The sequence below is a fragment of the Toxorhynchites rutilus genome, chromosome 3 (assembly GCF_029784135.1).
Source record: "Toxorhynchites rutilus septentrionalis strain SRP chromosome 3, ASM2978413v1, whole genome shotgun sequence".
Taxonomy (NCBI): Eukaryota; Metazoa; Arthropoda; class Insecta; order Diptera; family Culicidae; genus Toxorhynchites; species Toxorhynchites rutilus.
The window spans coordinates 309,571,669-309,577,635 of NC_073746.1; positions in this window are offsets into that span (position 1 = coordinate 309,571,669).

Sequence of the window (5,967 nt, forward strand, 5' to 3'; positions counted from 1 at the left end):
AGAGACGTTTTTAGGTAATCGCTACTGGTTTGGGTAAAATAGAAAATGAAAGAACACCCAACAGTGATAAGTTTATGAGGAGCGTATGTATCACTTAAGGGGCCCTATTATAGAAATCGAGGCGATAAGAATTTTGCTCGTTAGACCTATTCCACTATTATAGAAATCGAGCAATTCGATAGCACCGAGCGAGTGATAGCTATCGATGCAAGTGTCAGAACTTTTCGAGTTGTTTGGTTCACTTGTTGCATATCTCCAGAGAATTATTTTGTTTTGGTTTGCGTCCCTGATATTTTCCTTTAGGAAACATTTCAGAAACGCTTGAATATATGCAATTTTCAACACATGTTCGTTTGTTTTGATCAGTATTTGTTTTACGGTGCTGCCAGAATAGTCTATACAAGGTAAGTGTTCAATCCAACATTATTCATATTAATTATGTTATAATTTAAAATGCAGAACTTACTTCCAGCACATATTTCAGTGGTTGAAAACGAGTGGACAGACAAATCACCACCTGTTTGAATGACTCGTTGAACCAATGGAAGCGAATGTAAACATTGCTCGAGGTATTTGTGGAGGAAGTTCAAATAAAATCCCGGTTAAGAAAACGTGGGAGGAATTCAGTGAGGAGTTTTCAATTCGCTGCGCTGAGACCATCAATGCGTCTTGGTTCAGAATGCCAGAAAGTAAGTGTTTCTTCTACGATACATACAACTTCATAAGTTAATTTTATCATATTATTTGAATTACTATCAAACGAATTTCCTACCTAAAAATGTTCCTGCTAGCGTATGTTAGTACGTGTTACTTTTGTCAGCAATTTTCTTTTTCATTGTTATACTATACCGAACTTTCTATGTCATATGCTAAAGCAGAAATGTCTTGCAAAACAATAATGATTTTTGACGTGGGACTACGTCTAACCGGAGTATATGGGGGGTAAAATGAAAACCTAAACATAGAACATGCAGGAAAAAATGAAAAATTCCGAATGCTTATAACTCGTACATTTCATACTGGATCGGAAAGATGTTTGCATCAATTGATAGGGAATATTTCTACGCTTCTATCGCAATTAATAAAATGTTATTTTTTATTAGAGAAACAATTGAATAACTGTAAAATGTTAAGCGTTATCAAAACGCCCTACCTGCCTTGTTTTGATTGGCCCGATTTACGGTTTCCCCAACACAGCCATCAAAACCAAGCAGACTTGGGGAAATCTGCATTGCAAGTACATGAAAGTTGGGGGTATTTTTGTTCCGACTGAAATGTGTTTCCCTAACACAGACTTCAAATCCATGGAGCGTGGGGAAATTGGCATTGCAAATACATGTAAGTAGTGATCCCCGATTTTTGAAATTAATCGTTCATCAGCTAATCGAATACTTTTCAGCAGTTTGTTATTCGATACGATTAATCGCCCTAAATAATCGATTAATTGATTAATCGTTACACTGAGAGAAATAATTAGTTATACTAACGCTTCCCTAAACTGGTTAAGGAATCTCAATTCGCGGCATTCAGCTTCTTTTGCGAGTTTAGGGGAGCGTTAAAGATAATGATTGAATTTCAGGATAAATCTGCAGCGGCCGTACGTTTTTTTTTTCTCTGGGTTTGGATCGATGAATCGATGTAAATTATTTGTTCGCATCGATTATTAGTTGCGCAGTATTCGTTAGATTAATAATCAATTTCTGTAGGAAGTATTCGATTAATCGACTAGTCGAACGATTATCGGGGATCACTACATGTAATTCGAGGGCATTTTTGTTCCGACTAAAATGTGTTTCCTCAATACAGACATCAGAACCAAGGTGCCTGCGAAAATTGGCATTGCAAATTCATGAAAATCGGGGGCATTTTTGTTCCGACTGAAATGTGTTTGCCTAACAAAGACTACAAAACAAAGAAGCCATCATACCAAACGTAAAAGGATGACAGTCCTAAATTTACTTGTAATGAAGAACACAATCTATCACATTGCATGGATTGACCTTACATGGCATCATACAAACTTTTTACTCACAAAGCAAAAAAAATTTAAAAAAAAATTAATCAATACAAACATATGATTGCTAAGCTAAGGTAGTCCCACGTCAACCTTGCGGTTATATCTTAGATATAACCCACCCATTTTTTTTAAATTACAGATTTGGATTGACATGAGGTGAAAAGTAAATAAACACTAGCACACAACAAGCGAGAATTCAGGGCCAAAGGTGGTGGCCCAATACAATAATTCTATTGACGCCGCTACAACAAGAAATCGACGCTAAAAGAGAATTACATAAAAAAAATGTTTTCCTTAAAAAAGTGGAATTTATGTGTGACTCCTTACGGAATTTCATAGATTACAGTTGTGAAAATTATTGAAAAGATTCATTTTCTAATAATTATATTTTTGTAAAGCAAATAGTTCCATGATATCGTTTTTATTACACATCCATGCATGCATTACGCCTATTAAGCTTCATTCGTTGAGGGAATATCAGTTTTCTCCAAAACATAACCATATTAACACTTTTGGAAATACATTTTCATAGCAGATGCCTCAAAAAAAGATTTGCCATCCTTTCTATAGTGCTTCGTGAAACATTTCAAGCTTGTTTCAAAATATTTCATTACAACCGCTGACATTCGAGCTTGCTAACGAATCGAGCAGTTTTCCTCGATTTCTATAATTCCAGATTTTACTCGGTGTGATAGTGATAGTGATTGTATCGAATCCTCGATTCGATTTCTATAATAGGGCCCTATATATGATCCCGCTAGGGTACCGATTACCATATGTTTAATACCAATAAGTATTATCCTATACAGAAAAAAAAATCTGAATAGTTTTAATTTCTATTATTTTCTTAAATTTGACATAAAAGCACATATAACCAACCCCTCATCATCTATTTTTAATTGCGATTTTAGTACTTTCATATAAATAATATCCAGATAATCGACCCGTAGTTTGTTTTCCAAGGAGAGCGAATTTATTTACATTGTTAAATGACAGATGGCGCTAAGATCGCTTCATCGAACTTTCATCCACACATACGCCAACAATCTCAATTCGGCTAAAGCCATGCGTATTGCCAGCGAGTTGGAAAACTTACTCGCCAACTAACGTTCACCATCTCAACGTAGAATGACTTGCGAGCGATATAGAGGTAGAGAGCGAACAACTGCAATTCTAGACAATCAGAAGCGGTGTGAGGAAAAATACACTCACTTGCGAGACGCTATCATGAGCAACGCCAACGCAGAAAAAAACTAAGACAAATAATTGAGTTTGATAAATTTCCCATGGAAGGTAATTATATTAGCTTACTTCCAAAAAATTGTACGTTCTTGCGAGCGGCCTTCGATAGTTAACCGGAACATTCGCCATGGCGGACAGAGACATGCGTGTAGGCATGTTTTTAAGTTATTTCTTTGTTTTATTTATCAATTCCTTCTCAGTTTTCGTGACAAAATTGTTGAAGATCTTACGGTTCATGTTCTCCCAGAAATTCTCGATGGGATGCAGCTGGGGGACGGGTTCGCCACATCGATATTCAGCCGCTCAATCTCCTCTAACGATCGCTTCGAATAGTGGTCCGACGCCAAATCCGGCCAGATCACCGCGTCTTCGCCCTTATGGTATTTCTTGATGAACGACGCAACTTCCGGCGTCGTACGGGGCGTAAACTTCACTTCGGAGCTCACTTCCTTGGCGGGGAAATAAAACACAAAATGCCCTGCCAGTCGTTGCCATCCAGGGTGAGATAGGTCTCGTCGTCCATCACCACCGCCACGTCCCGATTCGCCGGGAGAATCGACTTGACCATCTTATTCAGCCGTTGCCGCTGCGTCATTGCCTGCAGGTCCGAGACCAGTGGACGGGACTTCCGCTTCCTGACATGTATGTCCATGTTCGCCAGGTACTTTCTCACTGTTTGGCCGGTTGCACCGACCTCCCGGTCAAGCGCATGTAGCCACTTTTCCCTCGATCTTCCTCTTCCGCATCCTATGGAGCTAGGGTAGTCGGCCGTCCGGAATCGGGCTTTCTTTCGATGCTCTGATTGTTGTCCAATAGAGCTGTCAAATTTTTAATGCAAACGTTATGCTGGAAGATGCTGAAGTATTCAAACTCAGTCGGGATTGATTCGGAAACGAAATCAGCTGAGCTGTACGATCAACATTCGAAGTGTGTGCTATCAGCAAAAGCTACCCCGAGGATTACATAACCATAGGACAAAACTTCTACAGTATAACTGTTCCTGTTATTTACAAAGCTATCTGATAAATAGTTTTGCACAATCATAATTGAGGGGCTTAGAATGCAAGGGGTGTAAGTGACTTGATCGATTTTTCTTCATCAACTTTTTCTTTAGTTAATAACTCAACTGCAAAATCGTTCCAATATGAGTTTGCTATACCATCCGATAGATGAGGTTCTGACCTTTCTTCAAGATTGTCAAATACAGCTAGGAATGAATTTGCAGCTAAGTTATGACCAAAAGAGAGAGTCGATGTAGAGAAATCGATCAAGTCACTTACACCCCTTGCATTCTAAGCCCCTCAATTATGATTGTGCAAAACTATTTATCAGATAGCTTTGTAAATAACAGGAACAGTTATACTGTAGAAGTTTTGTCCTATGGTTATGTAATCCTCGGGGGTAATCACTTACACCCCTTTCATTCTAAGCCCCTCAATTGGTATACGTTCAATTTGTTGTAGTGGAGATTGTTGGGGGAAAACGTTTGAACCATGTACCCGTTTTGGAAAATAGCATCGATATTGATTTCGTATCAATCACGAGTTTCAAACTGGAGCAGAACAAAAATGTGGATTATTCGACTTCAAACCGACTTCATATGACCTAAAATAAACGGGATGCCTGAAATTTGCGCAAAACACTTCAACGGAATTAAAAGATTTTTATGAATCTGATCAAGTTTCTTCCTTGGAATTGATATTGACAAATACATTGGCCTAAATTTCTGGCAAACTTCAGATTTCGTTCGAGTTCAGGTTTCCCACAAACCTTCGGTTTTATTTTTCCAGGTTATGTTTTTTTCAAGTATTTTCATTTGAATTAAATGGTTGGGAGAAAAACACTAACCTTTTTATGGTATCCACCTTGAATCGCCATCCGAATAGTAGACGAAACCACTTCACACATTTTTTTCATCCGGCCGTATGTTTTCGTCAGTTTTCATATTCCGCTTATCAACTTGGTAGCAAGACAATTGGGAGTTTCTTTCTGCACGAACTTGATGTCATTTTTTAAATAATTATTTATTTCGACCATTGCGTTTCGCCTTTGATTCATCATATCGTGTTTCCTTCTGTCTATTTGCTCCTCACATTCCTGATCCTGGTCTGTACTCAAGTGCATGCATCATTCCTTTCCTTAAACCTAATAAGTATAATAATAATAATAATTACGATAATTATTATAAAAATAATTTATGTATAATCATTATTGTTTTTCATTCAAATTGCATCAATAAACTTGCTACTTGCCCATCTCTAAAAAGTTCAGAACAGAAAAGAAAATGGTTAATCGCGAATGAGAATTTTTAAAAACGCCATTTACTCCAATTTATACTCTACTTCCTTTGTTTTATTACATTGTCGCACATTTGCTTTGTTCGTTTTTTTTTTGCTTCTTATTTTACTTTTCGAACCGTCGAATTGTTCTCTCGCAAGGTACTAGAGCAGTTTTATTTCCAAACGCTGTGAACCTAGATTGGGCGGGTCTCGAACCTCAAAGGTCTTCACATCTTGAATTCAAGAGAAAAAACGTCAGAAAACAAACCGCGAAAGGAAGGAAACCAATTAACTACAATAGACTATTATATATCTGTAATTCTTCAACTGTTCTTATTTAATATATTATGTTACAAGAAAAAAGAGTAAAAAGTTTTATTTAAAAAGAGGGAAGGGAGGGATATATAAATTTTGTGGTTTCGGTTGGAG